We start from the raw sequence: 14,511 nt of genomic DNA, 5'->3' as shown, positions 1-14,511 counted from the left end.
ACTTCCGCGAGGCCATCGTTAGAGTGCCTATTTGTGGGTTTGTTTAGAATCCAGAAAAAGTTGCCAACTCTGGGAAACTAGAAGAGTTAATAGAGTATCTTTGTTTTTTCCTCATCTTGATGTTTCCAACAACGCCATCATTTCTCTAGTGAACACTCTGGCCTACGTTACAGAAGAGCTTCTGTATCTTTACTAAAGGAAAAACCTGAGAATTGTGGGTTAAGCAGCAGGGTCGCCTTCTGTGTTCTACGTATTCAATTTTCTCATTCTCTCATTCATTCTCTCCCTCTCCCTCTCCCTCTCCTTCTCCCTCTCCCTCTGTCTCACACACACACACACACACACACACACACACACACACACACATCCCTCCCTACCTTAAGGCCATAAAGTCCTGTAGAGTAAGGGTTAGTATTTTCTATTCGGCAGTCAGACTGATGTTTGAATCCGGCTGAGTTGAGTCTGGGACTCTTTATTTAAGCCTCAGTTTCCTCTACTGTGAAAATGGGGAATGGGAGTAGTAACTACCTCACAAGGACAAAATGAGACAACAAACATAAAACATTCAGCGTGGGGTTGGGCACTGAGTAAGCACTTCATACTGCAACGGATAATGACTGCCTTAAGAAAAACCATTACCTATCACTTTCTTGTCTCTCCTCATCCTTTTCTCTGTATTTTGCTTCTGTTAGAACAAGGTGATTCCCAGCTAGCCTGACAATCACTGAGAGCCTAGAATACATTTAAAGAGGAGTTTAGCCTTTGACTTGCAATTCTGAAAGCTGCTGCTTCCAAGAAAGCTGAGCTCTCACCTAGGGTCAAAACGATCACGTGGGTAAACCTTTCATTATCAGAACAAAACAAATAATATGATAAAGATTTCACTTAGTTTGGTAGGAAACATTTTAACTGTGGTTATCCAGGGATTATGGGTTATGCACGATTTTTGTTTGTTATGCATTCCTTCTGTTATTTTTCCCAATTTCCGTAATAAACACCTATCTTTTTTTCCCAAGAGGTTCAATGCCCAACATCAATGCTACACTCCTGCATTCACCATACTTTCTCTTCAGGTACAATAGTAAAGCGCAAGGCAGGGTCTCCCATTATGGGATTTGGTCCCATACACTTCACTGCCCTATATCTGAGTTCATGAAGAATGCTCCAGGTGTTTTATTTCATCCGCCCTCCGTCACACATCTGGTATTTTCACTTTAGCATTAGTGATAGATGCAGCCTTCAAATTAAGATAATTAAAAATATGTAACATAATAGCCCAATAAAGTCATATTGTCAAATCACATTTTAGTTCCAAAAGGTTAAGTGGCAAACTGAAAAGCATTTGCAATAAGGACAGAGAAACATGAAAACTTACCAACTCTTGGCTGACATTTAAGATATATCTTCACTGCATCTCAAGATAATTTTTAATTGTTTTATATTCATCTCATTTAGTGGTGGCAGCAGTGATGGGCATGAGCCAGATTATTACAAAACGAAAATTAAAAGGCCGTTATGTGTCAAGTTTTTAATGTAGGGTTTTAATGGATTGTTTAAATGGTAGAGGATTAGGATATAATTCCTCCAGAGGACCTAAAAATGAGATTAGGATTTTTAACTATAAATCCTAATCCCACAGATCTTTCTCTTCTTCTGGAGACTTTATTTCTTCTAAACCACTCTAACCTCAGTTCTGATACAAAGACCCCCAGAGAGGGAGAGTGAAGCTGCATTCACAGGAGAGAAATAACCCACATTCCCAGGCGGCCTGCATCCCAGAGCAGGATCAGCAGCAACAAAAGCTCACATTCAGTACCCCTGGCACACTACACATCTCCAAGGCTTCCTGATGATCTTCAAGTATTTATGTCATCTTATAAACGCTGCCATCCACTCTCACTGCGGCGAGTGGGCATCTGAAAAATCTTTCAACACATCCCCTGTTAGAAGTCCACAGGGACAGATAAGTAATGAGGAAAGGCCTTTCCAAATCTAAAAGGAAACATTTGGTACTTCAGTTTCCACTATTGCAACATCTCTTTCTCAACAAAGGAATTTATTACACAGTACGTCACCTTTTCCCTGTCAGAGGATTTACTGCCAATTTTGGAGTTGGGTTACTTCTGGTTTTCAAGTCTGTCTTGTGAAATTAAAGAGAGGGCTGCCTTAAAAGTGATAGAACACACGTGATTTCAGTCTTCAGTGTCCCCATGGCTATCAAACCTGGAACCTATTACATACAAGAAGAAAACATAAGGAGCTTTATAAAGAGATGGAATAAGTAGTGAAGATGTCTGATCCAGTCTAGTCCAAAGGGTATGGTTACCAACACACATTTAGTGTCTCCCCAGTATTCAGTTCTCTCTAACCTGTAACCATCAGCATACTTTGGATATTTACAATAATCTATCAAAAACAACTCAGGCTTTTCCGATTTTTTTTAATAAATAATAAATAACCAATAGAAAAACCAATTTTACAACTATCTCCTAGAGACCTCTCTTACAAACTAGGATGCAACTGATATGTGCTTTAGCCTTTCATAATTATTTAAAATACAGAAAAATATACTAGAATGGTGACAATTAAACAGGAAAATCTCTCATGTAGAGCACAGTGCTAGGCATATGCTAAATACACTAAATGCTTGATATTTATTATTTATTATACTAGTATCAATTTTATTGAGAAGGTATAACCAAACCACAAAAGATTTATCTGAACAAGTTGCATAAATGGGAAGAATTCCAGTTTTGCGAATGCAAATATTTTCATAGACTGAAATCTATTTCAAAGAAACTAAGACATACAAACAAACAAAAAAGTTTCAAAAAAAAAGACATGAGTGTGAAAATCCTTGATCCAATCTGTCACAGCAGAGTGTCAGAGATCTGTGGTTAACAACACAGAGGTGCCCACCCCAAAGCTTGAGTCACTTCTTCTTTCCCCGGGCCCCTCTCTTTGTCAAAGTCACATCTCAGTGTGGGAACTTATCCAATACTCATGAGCATGAATACAGATGATGAAATAGGATCTTGCTTTCTGCTCTAAATTTTCTCAATTTAGTTATCTAAATACAACACTCTAATCAGGGCACCAGGGACACATGGTCCCAGGCAGCAGAAAGAATCAGAAAAATCACCCCAGCAGGAGTGGTGTTCCTTGGCTACATTGGAGCCCCTATTGCTACTATTGCATTTGTCTGGAAAACATACTACATGTATGAGCATTAGACTTCTCTCCACTTGAGAACTTCATTAGAGCAGCAGCCATCACAGAAGCAGCACTGCTGGCCATGTTCAGTTGCTGCTCCTGTACAGCTTCTATCTGGATTTCTGTTCCATCAGGGAGGTGACGGGAACTACCTCCAGCTGTGGAACCTGAAATGAGTCACGTAAGATCTCCGTATCTCAGTTTCCTCATTGGAAAAAATAAATGGCTTAGCTTAAATGATTTCAAATTCCTCAGGACAAAATTTTATAGCTGGAAGTACTTTTGGAATTTCAATAACTTTCGGTAAAATTTAGTTAAGAGGCTTGCAATGAACTGACCACTTAGGAGAAAACCCTTTAAAAAGCTGTTAATTCATGATATAGTATAGTTAGATTATTTTTTTTAATCTATTTCTTTTTTAAGGGGGGAAGAGAAAAAGTCACTGACTCACTGATTCACCATTAACTGATCAACTACCGTGTACCTGGGGTTTTCACAAATGTCATCATTTAAAGGCCCTACAAGTAACTTGCAAAGAAGGTACTATCATCCCAATTTGACAAATAAGAAAAGTGAAGTGGAAGAGCTAAGAGTCTAAAATCCAAGTTTTGTAACTCTAATATGCTTGTTTCAAGATAGTCCACCACTGCAGAAATAAGGCTAATATCAGCACGCAAATAAAGGAGATACAAGCAAAGAAAACTCAAAAGCCTCAAAAACCTGAATCCATGATCAAGATCAAAGTAATAATTACCTGCAGATAAGTAGCACAACAAATACTGATACCAATACTTAGGACTGTAGATAGCCCTCAATTTTAACCATGACATCCTAAAAACAATCACTAAATGGTCCCAAAGGAATAATGTTAAAAGTGGAGATTTCATTTTGCATCAAAACCATAATGTGCATTTTATGAGTTAAAAAAAAAAAGCCAAGACATAGCTGTAAACATCTACAATAATGTAGATGTGATGTAATGTAAAATAAATATTTCAGCACACATACTGATTATATATGTAGTATGAAGCCCACAGACAGAAAGAACATAAGCAAGACAGTTATACTATACTGTAAATTTAACCTATAACTACTAAGCCAACCAATATATTAAACATTTAATTAATAATTTTCCTAATGACAAAGTTTAGAAGTGATTTATGAGGGTGATTTGAATGGCCAGGGCCTCTTTAAAAGCCGAAAAGGGAAGTTTGAGTTGATGTTACATCTCAGTAACATCTCAGTTACATCTCAGTAAATTGCTCTGTACAAAAGAGAGGCAATATATAAATCATTTCATCAGTTTCAAAGCTGTACTCAGAATTTAAAAACAACATTCAGTGTTTAGAGGCCTTGTGAAATAAGATGGAAAAAAAGTGTTAAATCTGTTCACCAGTCATTGCTTATCCCTTTCTCTACTCAACACAGCATCAAGGGTGGTTCTGAGATTGAAGAAAGGCAGAAAAGTTCTGGAGGTGGAAAGGAAAATGGTAATCATATTCATTTGTCTAGATCAGAGTAGAAATTAAGGAATAAGAATAAAGAAATGGTCCCAAAGCTTTCCTACCACCAACTAGCATAACCATCATATAAGCAGGTAAAAGAAGGAAAAAGCGAAACAGGTAGACCACATCAAATGAGACATGCAGCAAAAGGCAAATAAACAGACAATATAAAATTTAGCATTTTTCAAGGTTTTCGTTTGACACTATTATTAAGAAATAATGTTAGTAAAAGAAGGAAATACACACACTTGTATTACTTTTTAACTTTTTATTTTAGCCAAGAAATTTATTTACAATTTTATTCAATTACCTAAGATTATGCTTCCTAATTTCCCCAAAGTTATGAGAAAAAAAGATATATCTTTGCCTAAAATTAAACAGTTTCAGTCAATACACAGAATTCTCCACGAAAACCCATGCATAGATTCCATAGGGTCCACAAACCCCAGATTAAGAACCCACACAGCTATCATTTTATTTAAAAATCTACAATCATATAGTTATAAATCAGTAGGCTAAACGTTCATTTTGATTTCCAATAAAAATATTTACTGCTGAGACCATGAACTCCATATGAGAAAGCAACAGTGACAATATCATTACCCAGAGGCTAACATGGAAATTACAGTGAAAATAATAAAATTAGGTTATCATATTAGAATCATACCATTTCCTGTTAAAAAGAAATAGGGATCCTTGGGAAAATGACTGGTTTTGAGTCTGGCTAAAGAAGTGACCAAGAGGAGCCTGAGGCATCTTGTTCTACTGAAAAGCAAGGAAGCTATCAAAGATCGTCATGGCAAAGACCACAGAAGCCAGCTTAAAGTGGCTTCCACTGACAAGAGATGGAACAATTTTACCAGCCAAAAGAATAAAAAGGTTCCAAACTCTTTACCATGTCTTGCAAGCCACCAAAACTGATCACTTGAATTTCCACTTCTAGTTAAGATGAAGAAATCTACAAGAGTCTATCACCCCCACCCTAACAACAAAAGCCAACAAGAGCCACCCTAACAATGAGAACCAATAAGCCAGTTAAGCTACAACACTACAGTTTTTTAAAAACTCAGAGAGATAACGATGCAAAAATACCTCAAAGAACTAAATTCCCAAAAGGGACAAGCCTTTCCTATGACAGAAGAGGCCAATGGCTTTTTTATCACCCAGAAGGCAGTGGGGAAAGGAGAAATGCTACAGACAAAGTTAAGGAGAAACTAGCTGAACTAGTCATTTAACAAACTTTAAATGACCACAGGTGCTGACAGGATGAATTAGAATCCAGAGAAGCCCCATTCACTGAGCAAATCTGATTTCACTCATTGACTCCTTCCTGTAGGTCCTCACCAAGAGCAGGGCTTCCTGGGGCAGGGCTGGGGAGCTGAAAGATATCCACACCCTCAGGCACACAGGTCCTCCGTAAGTGTAAAGTAGAAGCTGCTGAAGGCTGGGAACAGAACAGGAAAGCTAAAAGACAGCCTCCTCGCCTACCTGGATGCATAGAGCTATCACCCAAGGCAAAGCAGTAAAAAAAAGAAAGAAAGAAAGAAAGATAAAGGAGGGATAGGGAAAGGGGGAGGGAGAGGGAGAAGGAGAGAAAGAGAGAAGCTTCCCCGTGATTCCAAAAGCTGACAGGTGAACAATAAATAACATAAAGAGCTATCGGGAGTTTTGCTGGTATTCAGATCCCAAGCTCTGCCTAATGGTAAATCCTAATACTAGCATTGAAATATCGAAAGCCAGGAGTGAATTGTATCCACTGCTGCAAGAATACCCAGTCCCAACTCAATTACAAATAACACTGCAGATGTATGTAAAAAGGAGTGTGTCCCTTTTTAGTGGCAAATATTTTCTTCAGTCTTGTCTGTATTCCAAACATAATCTTTAGCATACAATCAACAATTATGAGATAAATGAAAAAGCCAAAAACATGCCCTATAAACAAGAGAAGGAACAGTGAACAGAAGCAGACCACTAATGGCCCAGATGCTGGAATTATCAGACACAAACCTTAAACTAACTAAAATAATTATTTTATGTAACTATCTAATAGAAAAGGTGGAAATTTTCATAAAAATATGGGAAATCTCAGCGAGACAATCTTCAAATATGAACCAAATAGAAACACTTTAAATAAAAAACATAGTATCCAAAATGAAAATGCATTCGATGGGCTTAAGAGCAAATAGGAGGAGGCGGTTAGGGGAACCCACCAGGCCGGAACCTTCTGGAACTCTTTCCTGAGGGAATCGTGACGAAGATGAGGACCAGTGGATTTGAAAGCTATAGCAGTTCCTCTTTTGGGGGAGCCGGAGGCTACACACAGTCCCCTGGGGGCTCTGGATCACTGACACCTTCCCAGGCTGAAAAGAAATCTAGAGCCCGAGCTCAGCATATTGTACCCAGTACCATATCTCAGCTGCTTTCTGCTACTCTGGTTGATGAAGTGTTCAAAATTGGAAATGTTGAGATTTCACAGGTCACTATTGTGGGGATAATCAGAAATGCAGAGAAGGCTGCAACCAACATTGTTTACAAAACAGATGACATGACGGCTGCACCCATGGATGTTCACCAGTGGGTTGACACAGGTGATGCCAGCAGTGAAAACACTGTGGTTCCTCCAGAAACATATGTGAAAGTGGCTGGTCATCCGAGATCTTTTCAGAACAAGAAAAGCCTGGTAGCCTTTAAGATCATGCCCCTGGAGGATATGAATGAGTTCACCACACATATACTGGAAGTAGTCAATGCACACATGATGCTGAGTAAGTCTAACAGCCAACCCTCAGCAGGGAGAGCACCTATCAGCAATCCAGGAATGGGTGAAACTGGGAACTTTGGTGGGAATAGCTTCATGCCAGCAAATGGTCTCACTGTGGCCCAGAACCAGGTACTGAATTTGATTAAGGCTTGCCCAAGGCCTGAAGGATTGAACTTTCAGGATCTCAAGAATCAGCTCCAACACATGACTGTAGCCTCAGTCAAGCAAGCTGTGGATTTTCTAAGCAACGAAGGACACATCTATTGTGGATGATGCTCATTTTAAATCCACAGACGCAGAATAACTGGATCTAATTGGGTACCTGAGATATTTTCCAGCTGGACTTTTTACACAATCTCTCGTCTCCAGCTGTGCATATATTTGGCAGGTTGACTTCTAGGAAGTAGGTTTCATCTATAAAAGGTTTCAATTGACATCCTTTTGAAACTTACTACTCTTCTGTGTTTTTGTTTTTGTTTTTTGTGGTACGTGGGCCTCTCACTGTTGTGCCCTCTCCCGTTGCGGAGCACAGGCTCCGGACGCACAGGCTCCGCGGCCATGGCTCACGGGCCCAGCTGCTCTGCGGCATGTGGGATCTTCCCGGACCAGGGCACAAACCTGTGTCCCCTGCATCGGCAGGCGGACTCTCAACCACTGCGCCACCAGGGAAGCCCCTCTTCTGTGTTTTTGAAGCTCAGAGGGATATGGGCAACTGACAGGGATGTAAACCAGGGCAGAATTTCTTAAAGAAGTTACAAATTAGTTAGTTAACAATATCAGGATAAATGGAATTGGAAGAGGGATGCTACCAAGAGCATCTTGAGCATACTCAGGAGTTTTTATTCCTGAATTGTTTCCTGTTAAGAGTAGGACTAGGGCCTGTCAGCAGAGAGCTAGCCACGAAGCCCATTAACCTCTGCCTGTTTTTGTTCCCCACTTTGGTTATGTGTTGTTACTTTCAGAATTGCACTTTCTTTCACCTTGTCATAATTGCTGCCAAGAGTGTGTTTTTATAAGCATGGGGTTCTAGAATGGTGGCTTCATGGGGCAGAGAGAAAGATATGTGTTTTGTACAAAATAAGTACATTCATATGTTTAATAAAATAGTTCTACTATTGCAGTAACTTGTAAAAATGTTATTTTTTTACACTGTAATAATTAATACTTTATCATCTCAGCTAATTCTGAGATAAGTTAATGAGGTGTAACATGCAAATAAAAGTTCTATAACTGCTTTAAAAAAAAAAGAGCAAACAGGATAGCAAAAGAAAGGATCAGTGAACTTAATAATAGTCATAATAAATTATCCAAACTGAAACATAGAGAGGTAAAGAATGACTAAAAATGGAACAAAGCTCTCCATACCTACAGGATAATGCATACAATGGCAATCCCAGAAGTAGAAAAGAGAACAGGACAGAAGAAATATCTGAAGATATAATGGTTGAGAATCCTCCAAACTTGGCAAATGACATCAACCTAATAACACAAGGAGCTCAGCCCAAAAAGGATAAACACAAAGAATAACAGATTTAAGGACATTATAATCAAACTGCTGAAAACCAAAGATAAAATATTAAAAATAGGCAGGAAAAAAAAAGACATACAAGGGGACAACCATAAAACTTCTCACCAGAAACAGCAGAAGGACAATGGAATGACATTTTTAATTACTGAAGGAAAAAACAGTCAATATAGAATTCTCTATGCAGAGAAAATATCCTTCAAAAATAAAGGGGAAATAAAGACATTTCTGATAGAATAAGATGAGAAGACTCATCACCAGCAGATCTGAACTATAAATATACTAAAGGGCATTCTAAGGAAAATAATACCAGCAGAAGACTGATATTAGAAATAAAGAGTACCAAAAAGAGAAACTACTTGGGTAAATTTTTTTAAAAAAAACTTTAAAGCTATTAGGCATGTGTGGGTGTGTACTTGGGTGTGTACATGGGTGTAAATTTCTTTAAAAGACAACTGACTATTTAAAGCAAAAATAAATAATGATGAGATACTGTAGCATTTATAACATAATATGGACATTAAAATATATTCCAAGACCTCAAAGGGTGGGAAAGAAATAATGGATTTATACTGTTGAAAGAATCTTACATTGTTTGTGAAGTAATATATTATTATTCTAAAGCAGACTATGGCAAATTAATGATGCATGTGTAGTCGCTAGAGCAACCACAAAAAACATAATACACAAAAGTATAACAAAATGTTAATAGAGAAAAATAAAATGAAATATTAAAAATAACCCAAAGGAAAACAGGAAAAGAAGAACAGAGGAACAAAGGAAACAAAGAACAAATAGAAAACAAAAAGCGAGATGGTAGATTTAGCCCAATCATATCAATAATTACATTAAGTGTAAATGGACTAAACAGTCCATGTAAAAGCTCAGATTATCAATGTGCATTAACTTTAAAAGGGGAGGGACCCAGTTTGTTTATAAGAAACATACTTTAATATAAAGACAAGATAGACTAAAAGTAAAATGGGTGGAAAATAACATACCAGACAAGCACTAAACATAAGAAAGCTGGTGTGACTATATTAATGTTAAGCAAGGTAAACATCAAAACAAAGAAGACTATCTAGAGATAAAGAATATTTTGTAATGAAAAAAGTATCAATTTGTCAATACACAATGAAGTATTAAAAGTTAAAATTTTTTTTTAATTTTACAGAGCAACTATATGGACAAATACTACAGAAACATAATATTTAGTGAAAGAAGTAAATCACAGAGGACCGTATAATACCATGTTCCTATGGCTCAATAAAGAATCATAAAACTAAACAATATACTGTTTTGAGATACACACATATCTGATTAAACTTTTTTTTAAGCAAAAAAAAGATACACAAAATTCAGGATTGTAGTTATCTCCGGAGAAGATGCAGGGGTTTGGGAAAGAATAGAAGAGGATACAGTACTATTACTTGTGTTCATTTTTAAGCTAATGGTAAGTTCAAGGAATTTGATTTCATTTTGTTTCATAACTTACATATATAGTACATTATTTTATATGTATCCAATAATGCAATTTTTAAAAACTTATTTCTTAATAAGAAAAAAATGATACAATTCATCAATATCCACCAAAATCCTTAAAAATGGCCATTCCTTTTGAGTCATAAAGTATATTTCTAGGAATTTATGGTATACAAAAGCTATGTACAAGAAAATCATTGTTTTTAGAACAGAAAAAAAACACACCAGGAAATAACCCACTGGTCATTCTAAGAGACTAAAACAACCATAGAATAGAATTTTATGCAGCTATTTTAAAATAATTAAGTTACTATTTAAATCGCTACCTTAAGAGTTCGCAAATTCCTAAACTGCGTAAGTTAAACTGGGGCTCCTTACCTGGACAATCATGGATTGTCCAGCTAGGAACTCCATGAAATTTTTCTAGAATTGTGTGTACACTTATGCAGATAACTGTGTTCACATGCATGTTTCTAGGGAGAGAGTCCATAGCTTTTAGGTTCTCAAAGAGAATGATTACTCCAAAAAAACAGTTATTAAGGTAGTTAGTCTTAAAGATGGCTCCCAATGAGCAAAGCTGTCCAGTATTCACACTCATATGTAATCCCCTCCCATGATGAATCTGGATTGACCCTGTGATTCACTTTACCTAACGCAATGCCAGTCCCAGGCCTAAACCCTAAAGAGGCTTGATAGCTTTTGCTTTTGTACTTTGAGTGCCCTGAGTGACCATGTAAGAATCCAGCTGCCTTGAGGGAGAGGCCACATTAGAGCAGGACTAGCCCTGATACTACATGGGTAGCCAGCAAGGTCAAAACACCCCAGCAAACCAGCTGAGTCCAACCTTCTGGCTGTGCCCACCAAACACCTGGTTAAACCACTATCTGAACGCAGCCACATGAGAATCCCCAAGCATAACCAGCAAAAGAACCATCCACTTGAGAACCAGTTAACACATATAATCATAAGAAATAAGAAAAGGGTTATTCTTCTAAGTCACAGAGTTTGGGGGTGATTTGTTTAACAGCAATAGGTAGCTAAACAGCTACACACTGCTAGTTCAGACTGAGTAACCTCACCTAAGAACCTAATATTTTGCAATATGATGGCTGAAACAAAAATCAGCAGCTATCCATCAGAGGATACATCACTCCCCAGCCCTCTGTGCAACTCCTGTCCATGCACACGCGCACACACACACACACACACACACACACACACACACGACATTTATATAATAGCTTCATTGAGTAAAAACAACTTTACTTTGATTTCATGTACTTTATTTACACAGGTCCTTTTATTACACATAAATGAAACACAGATCAAGCATCTAACTTTGCCCTTATATTAAATGAGATGAAAAGAAGACCCTCACATGACCCCTCATTTAAAATATTACAGTGGTAGGGACTTCCCTGGTGGCACAGTGGTTAAGAATCCACCTGCTAATGCAGAGGACATGGGTTTGATCCCTGGTCCAGGAAGATCCCACATGCCACGGAGCAGCTAAGCCTGTGCGCCACAACTACAGAGCCCGTGTGCTGCAACTACTGAAGCCCGTGCGCCTAGAGCCCATGCTCCACAACAAGAGAAGTCACCGCAATGAGAAGCCCGTGCACTGCAATGAAGAGCAGCCCCGGCTCTCTGCAACTAGAGAAAACCTGAGCACAGCAATGAAGACCCAACGCAGCCAAAACTAAATAAAATAAAATAAATAAATTTATAAAAATAAATAAAATATTACAGTGATTACTTATGTAAATCACTTTCCTTCCCTCTGAACTAAAAAAGAACAACAAAGTAGACTGAGGTTCCAAGAACACACATTTGAGAGGTATTTTATGATGCCAATAAAATAGCATTGTTTTATGTCATAGTAGGACGATTACAATGCTTACTGAACAGAAATACTTTCTCTTTATTAATTTCCACAATAATCTTGCAAATGATACTTGAGAGGCACCCAGATTCAAGCAGAACCAGGAATCCTGTCCCAGAACCAAGAAGCAAAGCAGAACATAAACAATATGAAAACAGCCAGATCCCATTTCATCTATTCAATTTGAGTGAAATGAAGATATAAACAAACTTTGTGGTGGCATGGTGTTTTTTTTTTAATCTACTGCATTTGATTTTTCAAAACAAAAACATCCATTTTCCACAGCCAGCTTTCTGTTAGCCAAAAATAATGGCAAGAGGCATAGCTTTGGTAAGGACAGATTTAAATGATAACTACATGTTTTTAACTCTCTAGATACCTACCTATACCATTTCTAGTACAACAGCTGATTACATTTCTATTTGGCCCCTCTACTTCTTCACATTTCTCTACTGTCATTGAGTGAAGACTGTTTAGATTCTTTCGGCACTCAGGCACTGCTTGACTTTTCTAAACCTCAGTTTTCTCATTTGAAAATGAGAATCATTATGTAAAAAGTACTTAGCACAGTGCCTGACCATAGTAAATGCTCAACAAGTGATCAGTTTAGCTGGATACTGGTGGTCACTCACACAGCATTTATTTCCTTCTCCGGTCCTAAGAGAATCCTGATCTTGTTCTGCTTTCCACCCCCACCCCTGCCCACAGTCATGAACATGACCTACCTAAGGGCATGTTCTGTGCTCATGACTGGTTCATGGGTAATCCCCTTTGTCAGTGAGTAGCTCAGGAATGGGCATGTGACCCAACATTAGTCAATAAACAAAATGCAAAAAGTCAGCTGGGGAGCGTCTGAGAAGTGTCCCTCACTCCTAGAAGAGAGTTACACAAAGAGATTGTTTTTCCTTCCTCGAGAGATTTCATGTGATGAGTTTTTCTGGCAATGCAATAGCCATTCTGCCATCAGCCTGAAGAAGAGGCCAGCAATGATGACAGCATAGCAAGCAAGGGACATGGAGAACTGGATACCTGACGTCAGCAATGTAGCCTTGAACCAATGAACCCTGCAGTCCACCTACCTTGGAACCTCCTCCTTTGTGAAACCACTGCACTCCTTGTTGTTGAGCCAGTTTGAGTAGTGATTTCTGTTACCTAGAGCTCAAAGTACTCTAATTACCACAATTGTGGAAGCGTGTGAAAACTTCAGCGGATTTTATCAAAACTAAACTAAACTAAAATTAAACCACCCTTCTCTTTAGAGCAGAGCTCTCAGCATGAATATCTAAAGCTCTTAAACAAGCAGGAGCACTAGCCCTGGTTTTCCAACGTGGAACAATTAAGTCATTTTGCCAATCAAAATCTGTTTGACAGTTCTTCAAAATATGCAAAGGGTTACTGAGTTCAAGTCAACAGACATTTATTGAGTACCAACCATATCTTTAAGGCACCAGCTTCTTCCTCAAGGAGCTCTCAGGCTTTATAAAGGGGAACAACCATAAATGGTACATGCGCTACCTCATGGCACCACTGACCACGAAGGGAGTAAATCTTTGGACTGGGCAAGGGAAGCAGGGAGGGTAGGAGGGAGGCTGAAGAAAAGAAAAGACACTTGAGCTCAACCTTGAAGGATGAGCCAGGCTTTTCCAGGTGTCATAAGGATGGAAGGCATTCTAAACAGGAGCAGAAAGAGAAACATGCACTCTTTCCTCAAGAAATTGCGCTAAATTGTTTATATTACAAAGACAGATATAAAGAAATGAAGTAAATGATGATATCTAGGACTTGCTAATGAGAGTTGCCCAGACTTGAAGATCTAAATAAAACTTACCTGTGCAATGCACATAGTGAGTTCTGAAACATATCCGTGAACTTGATGACAGGGCAGGGTTTAACCTACAAAAGTTGTGCTGAGGAAAGCCCAGGGCTGTGCACAAACTCAAGTCTGTTGTGTGAATGCTTATTCCAGATGCAAACAGGCTACAACTCTAATGTGAAAGGCTCCAAAGAAGGAATTGCTACTAAGATATGAAATGAAATCAAAACTGATAAGACAAATCAGATGAATGAAGACATGTAAGACAAATATATGAAAAATATTTCCATTAAGAATATTATGTCTCGGACTTCCCTGGTGGTGCAGGGA

General features: G+C 38.2%; 1 protein-coding gene and 1 pseudogene across 4 annotated transcripts in view; one reads left to right on the top strand and one right to left on the bottom strand.

Annotated features, from left to right (window-relative positions):
* TASP1 (taspase 1) overlaps window positions 1-14,511 on the bottom strand; it is a 235,770-nt gene that overhangs the window by 101,647 nt on the left and 119,612 nt on the right. The window lies entirely within an intron of this gene.
* Window positions 6,964-7,783, top strand: LOC309973393 (replication protein A 32 kDa subunit-like; annotated as a pseudogene). Its single transcript has one exon. The product of its transcript is annotated as a replication protein A 32 kDa subunit-like (transcript).

The sequence above is a fragment of the Leucopleurus acutus genome (genome assembly GCF_964270905.1).
Source record: "Leucopleurus acutus genome assembly, chromosome: 16".
In the NCBI taxonomy this organism is placed as follows: domain Eukaryota; kingdom Metazoa; phylum Chordata; class Mammalia; order Artiodactyla; family Delphinidae; genus Leucopleurus; species Leucopleurus acutus.
This window is presented reverse-complemented; position numbering and strand designations above follow the sequence as displayed.